The sequence below is a fragment of the Protopterus annectens genome, chromosome 2.part1 (assembly GCF_019279795.1).
Source record: "Protopterus annectens isolate FY-2018-M chromosome 2.part1, PAN1.0, whole genome shotgun sequence".
NCBI lineage: Eukaryota > Metazoa > Chordata > Ceratodontiformes > Protopteridae > Protopterus > Protopterus annectens.
Window position 1 is genome coordinate 1,103,463,479 of NC_056729.1, and position 22,190 is coordinate 1,103,485,668.

A 22,190-nucleotide genomic window follows, 5' to 3' on the forward strand; every position below is an offset into this window, starting at 1 on the left:
TGATCGTACTTGCTTCCTCTAGCAGACTCAGATATTTTAAGGCTTTTACCTTTTTTGTACAGTTATCGGTTTGTTCCCTAGTTTGTTCTGTGTTTCAGAATTGTCAATAACGAAATTCCAGTTTTTGTTTATAACCATTCTAATACATTTTTTATCTCAAGAGTAAGCAATAATTAATGAACTAACCTGTCTACAAGTAACGTGAGATGTTTTATCAAACATACCAGTAGACCTATTATTGTCATAATCCACTATATTGGTCTGTTTTTTTATATGTATATTCATCTCCCCCACCTAAATTGGGACATAAAAGCCACTCCATCACTTGTGTATAAATAACTTCCTCTCCAAGATTGCCAATGAATCTATCTGGCTATCCCTTGCTGAGAAACATACACATTGCACGATCAAACTGACCTTTAAAGACGGCTCTTTTTTGCACTAAAGAATGACTAGTAAAATGCAGATATGTTGGTTTGCTATAGATTTGCAAACTCAACCTTTTGTCAGTCTTCTCCTTATTAACATTACATCCAAGGAGGCTGTATATTCTTTCCCAATATATGTACATTCTAAAATCTGGGTAATGTTGTTAATACATTCTACAAATTTGTTCAGGTACCTAGTATACCAACACCATGAAGATGCAAATTTGCTATTAAAAATATACTTCTGCTCCCACTCAGCCATTACAGTATATGAAAACGAGGGGCCACAGGCAGATCCTATAGCCAACTCCTTTTACTTGCAAAAAGAATTGACCTTCAAAATAACATGTTCAATTAACCGCACATACAAATTAATTCTTTCTTGGGAAAGTTCACCACTTCTTTGTAAAAAAAATAAATAAATAAAAAAAATCAGAAAGCCATTCAATACCTAAGGAATGTAGAATGACAGTAAATAAGTCTTTAACAGTAGTAGTAAGAAACCCAAAACCTTCAGTCTGATGTTGTCAGTCTTCATTTATCCTTGATTCCGATCCTTAGACCAGGCTCGGCCATTACACAGCTCCTGCAAGCAAAAAACCCTTGAGCTATGACTTTACCCACAATACTCCTCTCCAGATTACCTCGGATCTCATTTGCCTCTGTTGTCGCAAGATGCATCAACCAGATGTTCTTTGTGGTTCACTGTTGCAGTCATCACACTTGGGTTATCTGCCTGCAGGTAGCCCTCAGTCGGCCCGAATACTAGAGTCTTAGAATTTCTGCGTCGGATGTTGTCGCTTCTTCCATGACATCAGGTCATCAGTGGTATAAAACAGGCAGACGATGCCATTACATCAGTCTTTCTTGCCGAGGAGCCGGAAGCAGAAGCAGGTCACAAGTGCCGGTTGGCCGCAACCTGAAATTTTCGTTTTTTAAGTTTCTAACCTGAAGTCTTCTAAAGCTAAGTACCCCGTTGGGGATCCTTTTTTCGTGCTCTAACCAGTATCAGAAAAAGTTAACAATTGTCTTGCCTGTGGAAAGCAAATACCTCACAACGATTTTCATTCTTACTGCTTCACCTGTTTAGGCCCAGACCACAACGTCCCTTGCTGTCGGTCTTGTGCCTTGTTTAACACCCGAACCGTTCGTCATCGGGCTATCTTTGTCGCTAAATTCTTTTGCTCTCGTTCTCCATATTCCGAAATGGCTTTGATAAGCCATCCAACTACCGATCTTCCGAAAAAATGTAAAGATAGACAGAGACCGCATAGGTCCAAAACAGCCGATGATGCTTCCATTAAGCTAGTCGGCAGTCCTCCGGTACTTAGTGAGGCGCCTTTGCAGCCCCTGATGCCTGCTTCTACAGATTCGCAGGCCTCTGCTGAGACCCATTTGGAGTCCGGTATGCCGTGAGATGCTTCTTCGACTGTGGAACCTACGGATGTCTCTACCTTGGATGGGTCCGGTTCCGCTGTGCAGGCATCGGCTACTGAGGGTATATTCCAACCTACCGATGTTCGAATTAAACCAACGACTTCGTTTTTGGCTAAAACTACTGAGTTTCTTAGGCCCAGAGTATGCGTATGCACTACGCCTAGAAAACCGATGACCAAAGCACATGCTCAATCTCCCATGCCACAAAAACAAATTCTTAAAATGGCTGAAGACCTTATTACCCTAATTAGGGTAAGTCAGCCTTCCCCTGCTAAGGGACAAAGAATTGAGCTTCATTCTGATTCTACAGACCAGGAGTCCGATGACTCTGACCCTTCGGATTATCAGGACATGCCCTGATCAACCTAGGAAGATTGAGATGCAGAGGAATCCATTCCATCTGCCTCCCCTTCAGAGGATTTATCTTTTGGTGAAACCTTGCATACTTTGAGAGCATTTCCGCTGGTAATGCCAGGACTACCCTCAGTCCAAAAAGAGACTCAAGAGAATTTTTAGAGTTGCCTCAGCACAGGCCTCTTGCTGTACCCCCTGTCCTGGATGTTGTAGATGATGTCTTCATTTAATCCAGTCTTACTCCAGATACTTTACACCCGGCCCCTAGAAAACCTGACTGGTACTACAGAGTACCTGATTCTCACAAATTTCTCTTCAAGAATCCTACTGTGGATCCAGAGACCATTTCCCGGGGACCTAAAGGTATTAAGGCTACTACAGCCAAAAACTCTACCCCTTCAGACAGAGATTACAGAGCTTTAGACAGATGGGGTAAGAAGGTATATACCTCTGCAACTATTGCCATCAGGACATTGAATTGCTAGTTTCACATGTTGAAGTACCAGCAACATATAATGGAACTAATTATACAAAAAATGGTGTTACTTCCAGATTGTGCAGAAAATAAAGATTTACAAGAGTTGATGCATTCTGCAAACCAAGTTAGTAAGCATACTTTTCAGTGTGGCTTTGATGCCCTAGAAGCATCTTGCAGGTTTGCAGTCACTGGGTCTGTACTGAGAAGCCATGCTTGGCTGAAGGAACAAACATTGCCAGATCATGTCAAATCAAAATTACTAGACGCTCCTTTAAATAAGGACTGTTTGTTTGGCACCAAAGCAGAAGAGGTTCTTAAAAAGATGGAAGAAAAGGCTAAATCTATGCAAACTGTAAAATAATTCTTACAAGTGCAGCCACCTAGATTCAGTAGGCTTGGCCTTCTAAAAACTGGTCCTTTCCAGCCCCTTCCAGGCCTAACCCAGGGGAAACAGGCCACCCAGACTACAGTTTCAGGGTATGCAGAGATCTAAACAATGGAGTGCTCCCACCTCAAAAACAGGGAGTGGTAAGCAGCCCCCTTATGGAAAAAGCTCACAATGACTTTTCAGTTATCCTTCCCAGCCCTGCCCAATTGCTTGTGCCCATAGGAGGAAAACTTGCCCTTCATGCAAAAAACTGGATGTCCATTACTCAGGAAAGATGGGTCCTAAACATTGTATCCCAGTGGTACAGATTCTGCTTCCATTCACTGCCAACCCCAAGCGGGTTTCCAGACCTTCATCCAAACCAGTGGGCAGAGGCTCATAAACAAGTACTTTCCATGCTCAATGTCAAAGCTATTCAAACTGTTCCAGTAGAACAAAGGGGGCAGGGTTTCTACTGCAGACTTTTCCTGTTGCCCAGAAAAGAGGGCTCTTGGCACCCAGTCCTGGATCCATCAATTCTCAACACCTTTCTGGTGGTCCCAGAATTCAAGATGCTTACCCTGCAACAGCTTCTCCCCTATGCTAGCCAAGGATGCCTGGTTAGTCACTCTAGACTTAAGCTTATCTGCACATCCCCGTAAGGGAGTCATGCAGGAAATATCTACACTTCAGGGCAGGCTCTATGCACTATCAATTCTCTGCACTTCCCTTTGGCTTATCTACTGCACCCAAAGTATTCACAAAGTGCCTGGCTCCAGCCATTGCATATTGCAGGCAGAGAAATATCCAAATTTTCCCAAACTTGGATGATTGCCTGATTTAGGCAGACAGTCAGGAACTGCTACTTTAGCACCTGGCATTTGTAAAAAACCTTCTCACTTCATTGGGGTACACCATCAATGAAAAGAAGTCACAACTGGTGCCCAGTCAAAAGATTGTATTCCTGGAAGCAAGCTTGGACACACCTTCTCAGGTGGCATTTCTCACTCCAGAAAAACAGGTCTATCTGACCAACTACTTCAAACAAATGGCCACCAGAACCCTGTTATCTTCAAGGAAAATACTGCAAGCCCTAGGGTTCATGGTCTCGTGTATTCTGCTATTTCCATATACAAGACTGCTTATGAAGAAACCTCAATAGTACTTAAGTCTTTGGTGCCAACATTCTCAGGACCTGGAAACAATCATTCCAGTTATACCTTGTCTAAGGGCAGAGTTCCTTTGGTGGGCAGAAGCATGCAACCACGACAAGGGTCTGCCTTTCACTCAACCCCTCGCCACCCAAACTCTGACAGCAGACGCATCAGACTATGCATGGGGGGGCTTACATGGCAGGCAAATGTATTCAGGGCCAATGGAGCCCAGACCAAATTCTCCTGCACATCAATCAAAAAGAGATGCTAGCTGTACAAAATGCTCTGACAGCCTTCAAATACCTAATCCTTTCAGGACAGCTGCTGATAAAAACTGACGCCACAGTTATGTGGTACATAAGCAGGGGGAACCCATTCTTACCCACTCTGCAGGTTAGCCATGGCCCTGTGGAACACAGCCTTGACAACCAAGTGCGTCTACAAGCTCAATTCCTGCCAGGCAAACAAAATTCACTGGCAGACAACTTAAGCAGAAATCTCCTAGACCCACACGAGTGGAAATTGGAGCCCAACACCTTCAATCTTCTAATCCAGAGGTGGACCTCTTTGCCTCCCCCAAGACCCACCAGTTGAGCAAATTCTGCACCAAGACCCCTCACAGCAGTGCCTGGAAGGTGGATGTCTTATCCTTTCAATGGGAAAACCTCTGAATTTATGCCTTTCCCCCTCTGCCCCTCCTCTCAAAAGTACTACTCAAGATCAAACAGGACAGGCCAAGGGCAATTCTTATTGCCCCAGACTGGCCACGTCAGCACTGGTACCCACTCTTACACAGTCTGACAGCAGTGCCACCCTGGCACCTTCACCAGATGCCTACCCTGCTGTCTCAAAAGGAGGGACAGATTTTGCATCCACAGTTGCACACCCTAAACCTTGTAGCCTGGCTTATCCCCTGAATACACCACTAGCAACCCTCAGCAAACAGATGCTGGATGTCATTCTTGAAGCCAGAAGGCCTAGTACTAGGAAATCCTATGCTTAAAAGTGGAAAAGATATATTGTTCTTGGAATCAGTCTCAAGGAGAAGACACAGCAGTGCCCTCCTTACCTCTATTCTTGGATTACCTGGCAGAGCTACTCCACAGAGACCTGTCCTTCTCCTCCATTAAGATTCATGCCTCTGCCATCACAGCTCATTATTATACTGAGCAACCTCTGTCATCAAACAGTTCCTGAGAGGGGCTAACAACATAAGGCCCCCTAAGAGAGCACCCACCCCTGCCTGAGACCTTAACTTTGTACTGGAAAAGCTCACGCTTCCCCTTTTGAACCTGCTGCTTCAGCAGAGTTAAAATTCCTCTCTTGTAAAACAGCCTTGCTTTTAGCCATAACTTCAGCTAGAAGAGTGTCTGAGTTACAGCGCTAATGGCTGTGGAACTCTTCATTATTTTCCATGCTGACAGGGTTTCCTCAGGTCTAACCTGTCTTTTATGCCTAAGGTGGTGTCCTGTGTGGCTCTAAACCAGTCCATCCATTTGCCAACCTTCTTCCTTAATCCTCAGAATAAAGGGGAAAGGATCCTGCACTCCTTGGATGTGCACAGACAGCTCAGGTTCTACCTTGACAGGACTAAACTTTTCAGAAAATCTGACCAGCTGGTAATCAGCTTTGCTACAGAGGCAGAGTGCAAGGCCATTTCAAAACAACCATTTCCAAATGGATAGCACACTGCATCCATTTCTGCTACAAGCACCATGGAAAACCTACCCCACAGGGGATCAGACCACATTCCACTAGGGCTACTTACACCTCTACAGCATTTCTCAAGGGAGTCCCTACCAGGGACATTCTGGAAGCTGCAACCTGTAGTTCTGTATACACCTTCAGCAAGCATTACCACTTACCTATTTTTTCCTAAATCCAGAGCTGGATTTGCTACAGCAGTCTTACAAGGCCTGCTAGCCAGCCCTAACACTTCTTGACTGCCTCCACCCTTCCGCAGCTTTGGGAATCAACCCGTGTGTGATAACTGCAACAGTGAAACGCAAAGAACATAGTACAGTTGTGTACACTTACCATAAATGTTGATGTCCTGGTTTCCCTCCCTCCAGCCCCCTGGTTTTCTCATTCCTTTCTGCCTGTCATCTCTGTGGCCATTTTTAATGTCAGTGGTATTTACTTTTTACTGGTAGTGTTTCCTACCTTATAATAGCTTCCTATTGGGGGGCTCCAGACATCTGGGGCAAGAAAAACTGATGTAATGGCATCGGCTGCCTGTTTTATACTCTTGACAACCTGATGTCATGGAAGAAGCGACAGCATCCGATGCAGAAATCCTAATACTCTGGTATTTGGGCCGACTCAGGGCTACCTGCAGGCAGATAACCCAAGTTTGATGACTGCAACAGTGAATACACTCGAACATCTACATTTATGGTAAGTGTGCACAACTGTACTTTTCTCTTGCGGCCAAGTAAAACGTTTTATTTTTTCCTTGATTTTTCCTGTTCAGTCTCACGTTTCTTAGATATATGTAAATTTGTGTGTGTGTGTATGTGTGTGTGTGTGTGTGTATATATTTTTTATATATATATATATATATATATATATATATATATATATATATATATATATATATATATATACATACATATATATTATAAATCTATATGTGTATATGTATATATATATATATATATATATATAGATCTTCTTTCCGTACTACTTCTACATTTCTTTGGCAAGTGAGTGTGCTTCCCTTTTACCATACAGTATTGTTTTCCTGCCATTGTTGGTAGTACCTCTCTCTTTATCTACCTCTTTAGGCCTGCCATTGTTGGTAGTTTTCCTTTCCTTCTGTGTGTGTGTGTGTGTGTGTGTGTGTGTGTGTGTGTGTGTGTGTGTGTGTATTTGCTGCCTGTTGATCTCCCGTTTTTATGTGACTGTAAACATGGCGGATAAATCAAAAGGTAGTACTGGCTTTAAACAGTGACAGGATTATGGCTGGAAGATGGCCAATTCCTACAGGCATTCTTCCTGTGTGTATTGTTTAGGCCAGACTCTATCTCCCGCAAGACTGTTCTATTTGCCAGACATTCATTAACCGGGCCTTAGTCAAAAGGAAAAATAAATTAATTTTGAAATGTCTTAGTCTTTTTTTGAGGAGGCTCTATCCTTGACTGACATGTTCCCTTGTAAATCAGGTCTTGGACTTCAGAAAAGCCACTCGGTGCTAATGTCTCCTTTGGCTCCTGCAGCAAAAAGACATAAGCCGTCTGCTCGCACCACTTCAGCAGAACAGAAGGCTACAGTTCGGAAACTCTTGGAACCATCTGCATCACCTACTATGGCTGCACAGACCTCGGTGCCGGTCACATCAGTACCGACATCCTCTGCTTCCCTGTCAGCACCAGTACCACCTACTCTGCTTCCACAAATGTTGAAACCTCCATCAGTGCCAAAAATGGAAATGATTACCACACCCAGGGCAAAATATTCACCCTCTATTGACCCCTTTGTGGGACAGCTTCCGATCCCCTTTCTTGACCGACCTGAATTCCCCTCAGGCTTTTCTGTCTGGTCCTCCAGGAATCTAATTGAAGTTGATGTTGTGAGGTTGGTAGATCAACTCCTAGTGGCCAGGAGTCTTTCTGTTTCTTTCCAGACCCCTCACCCTTCTGGAATTAGTGTGTTTTCTCTCAGGACTCCAACAAATCTTCCTCCTGTAACTTCCTCTTAGGGCTTAGAGCTTCCAACTCCAGTCCCTTCGTTTCCACCCGCTCTGGTGCCTGACAGCTTTTTCCCCTTTGGTTCCAGAATCTGCCTTGACTTCTTTGGTTCCTATGGAACTGACTGACTCCAGGGGCTGTAGCTCCACTATCATGTCCAAGGGTTGCGGATCAGCTCCAGTTTTTTTATTCAGAGCCATCCTTGACTCTCTGAACCTCGGCTGACATGTGACATGGGCTGTACCTCATCTTCTGCTTGGGAGTATGTCTCTTGGAACAGGGTGTGACCTCTGCTCCAAGGTTGTCCTTCTCTGATGTTCATCGTGCATACAGCTGCAGTCATAACAGATGGGTTCTCCTGCCATCAGGCGGGTCCTCGGTCGGCCGAATTCCAAAGTCTAGGTCCGGCGTCGGTTGGTGTCGCTTCTTCCCTGACGTCAGTGCGACAGGGGTATAAAGGAACCAGCCAACACCATTTTCTTCAGTCTTTCTTGCCGCGCGGTGCCCGAAGCAGAAGCAGTTCGCAAGTGCCGGTCGGCCAGCTCCTGAAATTACGAAAATTTTGAACCCGAAGTCTTCTTGAATGCTAAGTACCCGTTGGGGAAACTTTTCTTGCCTCAGACCGATGTCAGACAAAGTTAATAATTGTATTTCTTGTGGGAAGCAAATACCGCATAAGGATTTCCATTCCCTCTGTATACCTTGTTTAGGCCCAGACCACGACGTCTCGGTCTGTCGCTTTTGTGCTACATTCAACAAACGCACCATTAAGCGTCGGGCGGAGTTCGCCCAGCATTATTTTGGAAAAACATTTAACTATATTATGTCGTTGGATACTCCGACTCCAGTTTTGTCTAAAAAACGCAAAGATAAGGACCGACACACGAGGTCCGCGGCCTCTACCAACACCACGCCAAAGCCGACTACACGTGGTCCGGTTCTCAGCGAGGTGCCTACGCAGCCCCTGACTACCGACGACACTTCTTTGGCAGTGTCTCCTGTGCCTGAGGTTGCAGGCTCCTCGGCCCACACCCCGACTACAGATACCGATGCCACTCTTGGCGTTGAACTTCAAAATGTGGACAGGTCTACCTCCACTCAAGGTGTCTTCAGACCTTCCTCTTCTTTCTCCATCAAGGCTTTCACTAAGTCTAAAGCAGCCATGCACTCTAAGAGACAAGCTACACAGGGCCCATCTCCAGGCCCCATGCCTAAAAAGCAGATGCTTAAAATGGCTGAGGATTTAATTACTCTTATCAGGGGTTCTCAACCCCACCGGACAAAAGGCCCAGAGTGGAGGAAGAATCCCCCTCCTCTGATCAGGGCTCCATTATTTCAGAGCACTCTGATGATCAGGAACATTCTTACTCCCCCTTTGAAGACTCTGATGCGGAGGAGTCCATTCCTTCTGTATCCCCCCCAGAGGATTACTCCATTGGGGAAACTTTGCATACCTTAAGGGAACACTTCCACTGGGAAGGCCAAGATTATTCAGATTCCAAGAAAAGGCTTAGGGAATTTCTATTGCTACCTCAGCACAGGCCTCTGGCTATACCTCCTGTCTTGGACATCCTAGATGATGTTTACTCGGAGGCCTGCCTTAACCCGGACTCTCTGCCTCCAGCCCCAGTTAAGCCTGACAGGTACTACAGGGTTCCTGACTCACACCAATTTCTATACAAAAGCCATGCTGCTGACCCAGAAACCATCTCACAGGGTCCCAAGGGAGTTAAGGCCTCCACTGCTAAAAATCCATTACCTTCCGAGAGATTCCAGATCCTTAGAAAGGTGGGGAAAAAAGGTATATACCTCGGCTACCTTAGCCATGAGGGCCTTAAACTGTCAGTTCCATATGCTAAAATACCAACAGTTTTTGTTATCACAATTGAAAAGTAAAATGTCACAACCTGAACAACCAGACTTGAAGGAGTTGCAGGATTTGATGCATAGTGCAGAACAAGTGGGTAAGCATACCTTACAATGTGGTTTTGATGCTCTAGAGGCCTCATGTAGAGCTGCTGTTACATGATCAGTCATACGTAGACATGCCTGGCTCAAGGAACAAGCCTTGCCTGATCATGTCAAAGCTAAATTACTAGATTCCCCTCTTCAAAAGGATGTATTATTTGGTGCTAATGCTGAGGAGATATTAAGGAAAATTGAGGAAAAGGCTAAATCAATGCAAACTGTGAAAGATTTTCTACAGGTACAACCCCCACGTTTCAGTAGAAATTGGCCTTCCAAAAATTGGTCCTTTCCTGCCACGGACAGACCCCAAAGAGGCAGAGGCAGATACAGGCGCCCGAGGGGCAGAGGACAATCCCAAGGATCGTTTAGAGGCAGACAATGGCAAGCTCCTTCACAAAGAAGTGGTGAGGATAACTCGCAATCATTCAGAAAGCAAACCCAATGACTTTCCCCTTTGCATGCCAAGCAAGAGTCAAATGGCAGCCCCCTTAGGAGGAAAGCTGGCATTATTTTCAAAAAATTGGCATATTGTCACAAAAGACAAATGGATCCTGGACATTATAAACAGAGGCTACAGATTCCATTTTCACACCCTTCCAAAAATGAGAGGCATGCCAAACCTGCCACACAATCAAAGGGCAGAGGCACGAAGGCAAATTACAGATCTCATAGACATGAAAGCTATTCAAGAGGTACCTACCCACGAACAAGGTCAAGGTTTTTATTCCAGGCTATTTCTGGTACCAAGGAAGGGAAAAGATTGGAGACCTATTTTGGACCTATCCATCCTAAACACATTTCTACTCGTACCAAAGTTCAAGATGCTCACTCTACAGCAACTTCTTCCCATGCTGGGCAAGGAGTCTTGGCTGGTAACATTGGACCTCAAGGAGGCATACCTGCATGTCCCAATCAGACAAAATTGCAGAAGGTACCTCAGATTTCTTGCAGGTTCAACCCATTATCAATTCTCTGCATAGCCCTTTGGCTTATCTACTGCGCCCAGAGTATTCACGAAATGCCTGGCATCAGTAATTGCCTACTGCAGACTTCAAGGGATACAAATATACCCTTATTTGGACGACTGCCTGATCCAAGCGGACAGCAAGCACATTCTTCTGAAACATCTGGCTTATGTAATAATGTTGTTGAACTCTCTAGGATACACAGTCAACAAAAAGAAATCAAGGCTAATACCCTCTCGGAAGATAATTTTCCTGGGTGCCAACTTGGACACAAACACCCAGATGGCCTACCTCACGCCAGAGAAGCAGGGGCAACTAACTCAATACTTCAGAGCACTAGCAAATTGCACCAGGCTAACTGCAAGGAAAATCCTGCAGGCTCTGGGATTCATGGCATCTTGCATCTTACTAATCCCATGTGCAAAGCTGCATATGAGAAAACTACAATGGTACCTAAAAAACATATGGTCTCAACACAGCCACAGTTTGGAAACAATAATACCACTAATTCCATGTCTGCAAAAGGAATTTCTGTGGTGGGCTCAAGCATGCCAAACAAACACAGGTCTTCCATTCAGCAAGCCTCAAGCAAATCAAGTCATCACAACAGACGCCTCGGACTACGCCTGGGGGGCGCACATGACAGACCGGTGCATTCAGGGCAAATGGACCCAAAAAGAAAAGCACCTTCACATCAATCAAAAAGAAATGCTAGCAGTGATAAATGCTATTACCACTTTCAAGGACCTTCTACAACCAGGTCAGCTATTGATAAGAACAGACAACACCACAGTTATGTGGTACATAAACAAGCAGGGAGGAACACATTCTTATCCCCTATGCAGACTGGCCATGCCACTTTGGAACATGGCCATGGACTTACAAATGGAACTACAAGCACAGTACTTGCCAGGCAAGGAAAACACGCTGGCAGACAACCTAAGCAGGAATATGACAGATCCACACGAATGGAAGTTGCATCCAAAAGTTTTTACAGAAATAATCCAAGAATGGGGAAGGCCAGACATAGATCTCTTTGCCTCCCACAAAAAACATCAATTGACAAAATTCTGCTCAAGGATCTTCCATCCAAAGGCCTGGAGAGTGGACGCTCTCTCTTTCAGTTGGACATCAATGACAGTTTATGCCTTCCCACCTCTTCCTCTGCTGCCCAAAGTCCTGTTGAAGACCAGAGCAGACAGACCAAAGATGATCCTCATTGCTCCGGACTGGCCAAGGCAACACTGGTACCCACTCCTGAGGAGCCTGATGCATTCCCCACCATGGACCCTTCCTCTAATGCCTTTTGTTCTGACTCAGCACAGCTTCAAAACTCTTCACAGTCAGCTGAAAACACTCAATCTAGCCGCATGGAAGATTCCTTAGCATCACAGCAGGCCCTGCCTCTCCAAGGAGGTGCAGGATGTCATTTTGGAGGCCAGAAGGCCATCAACTAGAAAAGCTTACTCTGCAAAATGGAAACGTTTTTGTGTTTGGAATGAGAAAAAGGGCCAGTGCCCTGGAAAACTGAATTTACCTCATATACTACAATATTTGGCTGAACTGCTAAGCAGTGGACTTTCGTTCTCCTCCATCAAAATCCATGCCTCAGCCATTTCTGCAGAATACAACACTGATCCACCTTTATTCTCTCACCCTCTATTAAGACAGTTCCTCAGAGGGGCTAAGAATTTAAGACCTCCAAGAAAACAACCAATACCTGCTTGGGATCTTAATTTCATTCTGGAAAAACTGACTTTGCCTCCTTTTGAGCCAGCTGCCTCATCAGATTTACAATATTTGTCCTGGAAAACAGCTTTCCTTCTGGCTATCACTTCAGCTCGTAGAGTTTCAGAACTACAGGCTCTTATGGCTGTGCAGCCTTTTATCATCTTCCATCAGGACAGAGTTTCATTATGTACCAACCCGTCCTTTATGCCTAAAGTGGTATCCAGGGTAGCTTTAAATCAGGCCATACATTTACCTACTTTTATCCTAATCCTCAAAACAAAGGGGAGAGATTACTGCATTCCTTGGACATCCACAGACAACTGCGTTATTATTTGGACAGAACAAAACCTTTCAGAAAATCAGAACAGCTTTTTGTGGCCTATGCAGTAGGAGTTCAAGGAAAGTCAATATCCAAACAGACAATCTCAAAATGGATAGCCCACTGCATACGCTTTTGCTATTCCTTTCATGGCAAAACTGTACCTACAGGCATTAGAACTCATTCTACCAGGGCCACAGCCACCTCTGCAGCCTTCCTCAGAGGAGTTCCTACCAAGGATATTTTAGAAGCAGCCACTTGGAGTTCTGTGCATACCTTCTCTAAGCACTACAACCTACCATTATACTCCAAATCTAGAGCAGGCTTTGCCACTGCAGTCTTGCAGGGCATTTTGGCTCCTCCTAGCTCCACCTAGTGCCTACCACCCCTTTCTTAGCTTTGGGATTCTACCCATCTGTTATGACTGCAGCTGTATGCACGATGAGCATAGTACAGTTTTGTACCTACCATAAATGTAGATGTTCGAGTGCTAATACAGCTGCAGTCCAGGTTTCCCTTCCTCCTTCCCCTCTTGGGACAGGCCTATAGGCTAACACATCCTCATACAACCTGATCGGGGTATTCATTTATGATGTATTTTCTTGCAACTACTGTATTTTGATTATATTGCACTGCATTATTACACAAATTTATGTATTGCCTTCCTTCTGGGGGCACCTGACATCTGGGGCAAGAAAAACTGAAGAACATGGCGTCGGCTGGTTCCTTTATACCCCTGTCACACTGACGTCAGGGAAGAAGCGACACCGGACCTAGACTTTGGAATTCAGCCGACCGAGGACCCGCCTGACGGCAGGAGAACCCATCTGTTATGACTGCAGCTGTATTAGCACTCGAACATCTACATTTATGGTAGGTGCAAAACTGTACTTTCCGGGCTCCCATCCCTCTTCTAGGGGCCCTGCCTTCCAGGTAATGGAGAGGTCATTGGTCTCTGCAGGCTCTCAGCTGGCCCCCTTCTGTGTTGGTGTTTTATCCTCAGACTCCCCCTTGCCCAGAGCTACCACCAACCTCCACGCGTGGACAGCAAGCACCTAAGCTACCCACTGCACTGGGCTCCTCTTTTTCCGAGTCCTCCTCAGAGGGAATCACTGAGGAGCTACCCAGGAAGAAGACATGCAAGAGGAAACACTTAGATTCCCCTGAAGAATCTGTCACAGAAGACACAGTCTTCAATGAAGGGGAGAGTTCCCATCGGTCACCCCCGGAATACGTCTCCTTTGAAGACATATTAGAGATTTTGAAACCGAGGGGTAACTGGAAGCCCAAAGACTCTACCTGTGTGGTGGCAGTCTACTTACAGGCTTTTGGTGCTTGTCCATCTACTTCTTGGATGACCCTCCCGCTGATGATCTTATTAAATTGATTGCTCAGCTGACTTAGAAGGCTCCTGGCTCCATAGAGCCAATTCCCCAGAGACCAGATAAAATACTCTCAGCTCCAGAGAACCACCAGCACTGGCCTAAGGGGTTAGCTACTGAAGCTATGGTGGTGGCATCAGCCACTAAAAAGGAACTAGCTGAAGAGAGTTCCACCGTTCATCCCCCTAATCGAGAGCCTAGGATGATGGACAGATTCAGAAAGTGGGCGTACGCTTCATCAACCTTTGCTTTAAGGTCTTTGAAATTTATGGCACATTTCATTAGGCTACAGAAGGATCTGATCAAGGAGTTGTCTGATACCCTAGCAGGAGCTGTGTCTGAGGAGGTCCATGATAAAGTGGACTCCCAGCTAGGCACCCTGGAGTCTGTTTCCACCTCATCCATGTGGCTAATTATGCTTGCAACCAAAGGGACGACCAGGACAGTAGGTTCAGGCATTGTCATAAGGCGTCACGCCTGGCATACACGTGTCAGTTTGCAGAGCAATTTAAGTCTTCCTTCATCAATCCTCCTTTTGATGGGTCTTCCTTATTTAGCCCCAAAGTCAAGGAAACTGTAGCCAGGTGAGAGAAAAAATGATAAGACCCTATCTGCAGTGGCCATAGAAGCAGGAAGATGTGGTTTAGAAAATCCCAAGGGCAATTTTCAGGACATACGTGGTGGCGGCTCCCCTCAGGGCAGAGCAGGGAGCTCTAATGGAAGACTCTGACCGCGTGTCAGAAGTGGCTTGCAAAATCATGGTTTCAGAGATTCTTTCTTTGGGCATCCTACCAGCGCTCCTGAAAGGGGGCCCGATTGCTTAACTCTGGAAGCAGTCGGGGGAAGATTTTCTCTGCACTCAAGTCTGGCAGCAAGTAACTTCGGATACTTGGGTGCAGAAAATCATTGTCAGAGATTGCCATATTCCCTTCACTCTTTTTCCAAGATCAAAAGAAAGACTCCCCGATGTTCCACTCAATCTGAGGGCTCAAGCAGCGTTAGAGATTCAAAGGCTGCTATAAAAAAATAGTCATCCAAGAAGTTCCACCAGACCAGATAGGATCCAGATTTTACTCAAGGTTCTTTTTGGTGCAAAAAGACAGGGGACTTGAGACCAATTTTAGATCTCGGCCTTCTGAACAAATTTACTCAGCAAGCAAAATTTTGGATGGTCAGGGTTCAGTCTATACTTCCCTTTCCTGAGGAAAAGGTTTGGATGTGCTCTAGACCTTCAGGACACATATTACCATATAAAAATGGACAAATGCTTCAGAAGATTCCTCCGCTTTCAGCTAGGAGCCCGTCATTTTCAGTTCAGTGTGCTGCCCTTTGGCCTCACCACAGCCCCCAGGGTGTTCACCAAGTGTCTAGCACCAATAACAGCTCACTTGAGAATACACGAATCCAGGTGTTTCCTTATCTAGACAACTGACTCATCACCACCCCACCAGGCATCTGCTGCTCGTCTGAATCCCTTCTCTTTGTGTAGCTTCCCTTCCTATTCACAGGCTACAGAAGCTAAAATCCCAAGTACAAGCCATTCTCATCAAAGACAAGGCTCCAGCACTTCTAATCCTTTTAGCTTTAGGGTACATGACAGCAACCATTAACTTAGTTCCACTAGCAAGATTTCACATGTGGCTGGGGCTGGTACAGTGGTTTCTAGCTTTCTAATGGTCCATCCTAACCCATCCACCGACGCATCCAATTTTAATCACCAGACATTGCAAGAAGGATTTATCCTGGTGTATGGAATACAAGGAAATTATTTTAGGCTACCTCTTTGTTCCATCTCAACTCAGTCATAGTGACCACAGACGTCTCCCAGATGGGTGGAGGGGGGGCATTATCTGGGAAGAACAGTCCAAGGCACTTGGTCCGCGATAGAGGACAATCTGCATGTCAGTGCTCCAGAACTGAGGCAAGTGCTCTTAGCGTACCAAGTCTTCTAATCTGTCCTCCCTCTAGGAACGATTGCAATTCAGTCAGACAACATGTCAGTAGTCTGGTACATCAACAAACAGGGTGGAACCAGGTCTTACCCCCTGTGTCGAGAAGCTCTCAAGAGTGTGGCAATGGGTGATATTCTCCAACCACTTTCTAATAGCAATGCACATCCCATGGAGCTCAAACATGATAGCAGACATACTGGGCAGATACATTCTCCTGCCTCACAAGTAGTCTGTGAATCCCAGAGTGGTGAAGGAGATTTTCCATTGCTGGGGCTAGCCTTGCTGTGACCTTTTTGCATCACCTCTAACAACAAATGCATCAGCTACTTTGCCCTAATCCCCCTCAGGGGGAGTCCCCGAGAGACACTCTCCTTCACGATTGGCCCTCAGGACTACTCTATGCTTTTCACCTTTCTCACTGATTCCTCTCTATTTAAAGTCAGCAGGTTGAAAAGCACAGTGATCCTCATTGCGCCCTTTTGGCCTTGAAAAGCCTGGATGTTCTTCGTGTTTCACTGATGCAGTCATTACATTTGGGTAATCTGCTGTCAGGTTGCCCTCAGTCGGCCTGAATAACAAAGTCTTGGGTCCTGCGTCGGTTGCTATCTCCTCTTCCATGACGTCAGGTCGCCAGGGGTATAAAACATGCAGCTGATGCCATTTTAATCAGTCTTTCTTGCCGCGCGGTGCCCGAAGCAGAAGCATTTCGCAAGTGCCGGTCGGCCGACTCCTGAAATTTTTGTTTTTGAGTTTCAGAACCGAAGTCTTCAACCTAAAGCTAAGTACCCCGTTGGGGAAATTTTTCTTGCTGGCAGGTTGCCCTCAGTCGGCCTGAATAACAAAGTCTTGGGTCCTGCGTCGGTTGCTGTCTCCTCTTCCATGACGTCAGGTCGTCAGGGGTATAAAACATGCAGCCGATGCCATTTTAATCAGTCTTTCTTGCCGCGCGGTGCCCGAAGCAGAAGCATTTCGCAAGTGCCGGTCGGCCGACTCCTGAAATTTTCTTTTTGAGTTTCAGAACCAAAGTCTTCAACCTAAAGCTAAGTACCCCGTTGGGGAAATTTTTCTTGCTCCTTACCAATGTCAGTAAAAGTTAATAATTGTATTACTTGTGGGAAGCAAATACCTCATAAGGATTTTCATTTATACTGTATTCCTTGCCTAGTCCCTGTCGGTTTTGTGCTAAATTTAACCAACGCACTATTAAGCGTCTGTATATTTTTGCTTCTAAATACTTTGGCTCAAGATTTAACTATCCTGAAATGTGGTTGGTTAGCAATCCGACTACCAGAATTCACAAAAAAACGCAAAGGAAAAGACAGATACAGACCGTCGAGGTCCAAAACCTACGATGAAGCTTCTCCTAAGCCAGTCGCCGGCTCGCCAGTACTCAGTGAGACACTTTTGCAGCCCCTGATGCCCACTACTTTTGATTCGCAGGCCTCTACCGAGACCCATTCGGAGTCCGGTATGCCACGAGATTCTTCAAGTATTGAACCCACGGATGTCTCTCCTTTGGATGGGTCCAGAGCCGCTGAGCAGGCACCGGCTTCTGAGGGTGTTTTCAGGCCTAAAGATTTGTATATTAAACTGACGCCGTCATCAAAAACAAGGCCAAAACCAACTTCTATGTCTAAAAAAACCGATACATGAGCCATGTGTTCAGGCTCCTATGCCTAAAAAACAAATGACCAAAATGGCTGAGGATTTAATTACCTTGATCAAGGGTTCCCAACCCCCTCCTGCTAAGAGGCCTAGGCAAGGCACTGATTATGAATCTTCAGATCAGGTTTCCATTTATTCTGATTCCTCTTCCGATCAGGAATTTTCTATTCCCCCTTATGAGGACTATGATGCAGAAGAATCCATCCCTTCTGCTTCTCCTCCTGAGGATTTTTTTTTTTTTTTTGGAGAAACTTTGCATACCTTAAGGGAACATTTTCATTGGAAGAGTCAGGATTTTTCAGAATCCAAAAAGAGGCTTTGGGATTTTCTTCCTCAGCATAGGCCTTTGGCTATACCTCCTGTTTTAGACATTGTTGATGATGTTTTCTCAGTATTCAGCATGGCTCCTGATTCCCTGCCTCCGGCTCCTAGTAAGCCAGATGGATATTACAGGGTTCCTGACTCCCACAAGTTTCTTTTCAAAAATCCTACTGCTGACCCTGAAACAATTTCTCAGGGTCCCAAAGGTGTTAAGGCTTCTACTGCTAAAAATCCTACCCCTTCTGATAGAGATTCCAGGGCGTTGGATAGTTGGGGTAAGAAGGTTTATACGTCTGCAACCCTGGCAATCAGGTCTTTAAACTGTCAATTTCATATGCTTAAATATCAACAGCATGTTATGGGCTTACTTAAACAGAAAATGATGTTGATTTCTGATTGTGTGGAAAATAGAGTTTCAGGATTTATTGCATTCAGCTGAACAAGTTGGAAAGCATACTTTGCAATGTGGTTTTGATTCCTTGGAGGCCACTAGCAGGGCTGCAGTAACTGGATCTGTGATAAGAAGGCATGCTTGCCTCAAGGAGCAAAAAAGTCTGCCTGATCATGTTAAGATTAAATTGTTGGATGCTCCTTTACAACAGGACAGTCTGTTTGGTAACAAGTCAGAAGAAGTTTTGAAAAAGATGGAAGACAAAGCTAAATCTATGCAAACTGTAAAAGATTTCTTGCAAGTGCAGCCACCCAGGTTCAGTAGGCACTGGCCTACTAAGAATTGGTCCTTTCCAGTACCCAACAGAGCCACTCAGGTCAAACTCAGACACTCCAAAGGCTCCAGGTTTCAGTCACAGGGAACTTACAGAACAAAACAATGGTGCGCCTCCATCTCCAAATCTGGAAGTAGCAAAGCACCCCCCTACGGTAAACAGTCTCAATGACTTTCCTCTGCCATTTCCAAGCACTTATCTCTTGGCAGCCCCTTTGGGGGGAAAAACTAGCACTTCGTGCTCAAAATTGGCATCTAATTACCCAGAACAAGTGGGTCTTAAATATAGTATCCCAGGGATACAGATTTCATTTCCACATGTTGCCAATTACAAATGGATGGCCAGATCTGCCTCCAAATCAGTGGGCAGAGGCCCAGAAACAAGTCCGGTCCCGCATGGATATGGGGGCTATTCAACCAGTACCAGAAAAGGAAAAAGGACAAGGTTTTTATTCAAGACTTTTCCTGGTACCCAGAAAAGACAAATCATGGCGTCCAATTCTGGACTTATCCATCCTAAATACCTTCCTGGACCTTCCAAAATTCAAGATGCTGACTCTACAACAATTACTGCCTATGCTAGGCAAGGATGCCTGGTTGGTAACTCTAGACTTAGAGGCTTACCTGCATATCCCAATCAGGAAATCTTGCAGAAGATACCTCTGCTTCAAAGCAGGCTATTTGCATTACCAGTTCTCTGCACTGCCTTTTGGCTTATCTACTGCACCCAGGGTCTTCACAAAGTGCCTGGCACCAGTGATTGCTTTTTGCAGACAAAGAAACATTCAAATTTATCCTTATCTGGACAATTGTCTAATTCAGGCAGAAAACAAGGACACACTTCTACAACATCTGGCGTTTGTAAAAAGGCTCCTAACATGCCTAGGGTACACCATAAACGAAAAGAAATCACAACTGATGCTCTCTCAAATAATTACATTCCTGGGTGTAAGCTTGAATACAACTGCCCAGATGGCTTACCTCATGCCAGACAAACAAATTCATTTGATAACATACTTCAAATAAGTGGCCACAAAAACCCAACTATCTGCAAGACAAGTTCTGCAGGCTTTGGGGTTCATGGCTTCCTGCATTCTACTAATTCCATATGCAAGAATGCATATGAGGAAACTTCAGTGGTACCTAAAAAGCTTATCGAGTCAACATTGTCACAGCCTGGAAACAATGATTCCACTCATTCCTTGCCTGCAACAGGAGTTCCTATGGTGGACAGAGGCCTGTCACCAAAACAAGGGACTGTCATTCATTCTACCCCCTGCCACCCAAACTCTGACTACAGATGCATCAGACTATGCTTGGGGGGCCCATCTGGCAGGGAGATGCATTCAGGGCGAATGGAGCCCAAATCAAATGCACCTACATATCAACCAGAAAGTAATGCTAGCTGTACAGAATGCTCTGACAGCCTTCAAGGACTTCCTTCATCCAGGACAACTTCTGATAAAGACGGATAACACCACAGTTATGTGGTACATAAACAAGCAGGGGGGTACCCACCCCTACCCTCTTTGCAGACTAGCCATGGCCTTGTGGAACACAGCCTTGACTTACCAAATACATATACAAGCTCAATTCCTGCCAGGAAAGCAAAATACTCTGGCAGACGAACTAAGCAGAAATCTTATGGACCCACACGAATGGAGGCTGGATCCACAAATCTTCAGCATGTTGACATGAAAATGGGGGAGCCCAGACATAGATCTTTTTGCCTCTCCCCAAAACTATCAGTTAAACAAGTTCTGCACAAGAATTCATCACAAAAAAGCTTGGAAAGTGGATGCTCTATCCTTCAGCTGGAAAAAAACATCAGTCTGTGCCTTTCCCCATCTGCTCTCCAAGGTTTTACTAAAAGTCAGACAGGAAGAAACAAAAATGATTGATTGCTCCAGACTGGCCTCACCAACACTGGTACCCGCTTCTACGGAATATGTCACACCTTCCTCCGTGGTATCTCCCTCAGACTCCTCATCTATTGTCTCAGCAGGACTATCAAATTCTGCACACTCAGCTCCAAACTCTGAATCTTGCAGCATGGCTAATCAACTAATTTCACCAGTCACATCTCTCAGTAAACCTGTGATGGATGTCATTTTGGAGGCTAGAAGGCCTAGTAATAGAAACTCTTATGCTGATAAATGGAAAAGATTCTGTGCCTGGAACCAAGCACAAGGAACAAAAACAGCAATGCCCAATATTCCTCAGATTCTGCAATATTTAACTGAGATGCTTCACAAGGGCCTATCTTTTTCTTCTATAAAAATCCATGCCTCTGCCATCTCGGCTCATTACAACACACAGCCTCCTCTCTTTTCTCATCCCCTGCTAAAGCAGTACCTCAGAGGGGCCAAAAAATTGAGACCTCCCAGGAGAGCACCAACTCCTGCATGGGACCTCCTTTTGAGCCAGCTACTACTGCAGACATAAAATTTCTTTCTTGGAAGACTCTCTTTCTTTTAGCAGTCACTTCAGCTAGAAGGATTTCGGACCTACAGGCTCTCATGGCAGTGGAGCCTTTCATTATCTTTTATCCGGACAGGGTGGCCCTCAGGACCAATCCATCTTTTATGCCAAAGATGGTATCCAGTGTAGCTCTTAATCAGACCATTCATCTGCCAACTTTTTTCCCAAATCCGCAGAGCAAGGGGGAGCGGATTCTGCATTCATTGGATGTGCACAGACAACTAAGATTCTACTTAAACTGGACAAAATCTCTAAGAAAGTCTGAGCAACTACTGGTGATATTTGCTGCAGGGGCAGAGGGGAAGGCTATTTCAAAGCAGACTATTTCAAAATGGATAAGCCATTGTATTCGTTTCTGCTACATGCACCATGGTAAACCTGTCCCCAAGAGGATCCGATCCCATTCCACCAGGGCTGCATCTACTTCTGCAGCTTTTCTCAGAGGGGTTCCTACCAGAGACATTCTAGAAGCTGCTACTTGGAGTTCATTTCATACGTTCACAAAACATTACCATTTACCTCTCTTTTCTAAATCCAGGGCAGGCTTTGCCACTGCTGTCCTGCAGGGCCTTATAACTGCTCCTAATGCTGTATAATTCCATCCTCCCAGCCATAGCTTTGGGATTCTACCCAAATGTAAATACTGCAGCAGTGAAACACGAAGAACATAGAACAGTTGTGTGCACTTAACATAAATGTAGATGTTCGAGTGTATTCACTGTTGCAGTCCGGGTTACCCACCCGCCAGCCCCCTTTTTCTCTCTTATTATACCTC

At 45.2% G+C, this 22,190-nt stretch overlaps 1 protein-coding gene across 1 annotated transcript in view; it reads left to right on the top strand.

Moving 5' to 3' along the window:
• CDC5L (cell division cycle 5 like) overlaps nucleotides 1-22,190 on the top strand; it is a 1,268,000-nt gene that overhangs the window by 827,292 nt on the left and 418,518 nt on the right. The window lies entirely within an intron of this gene.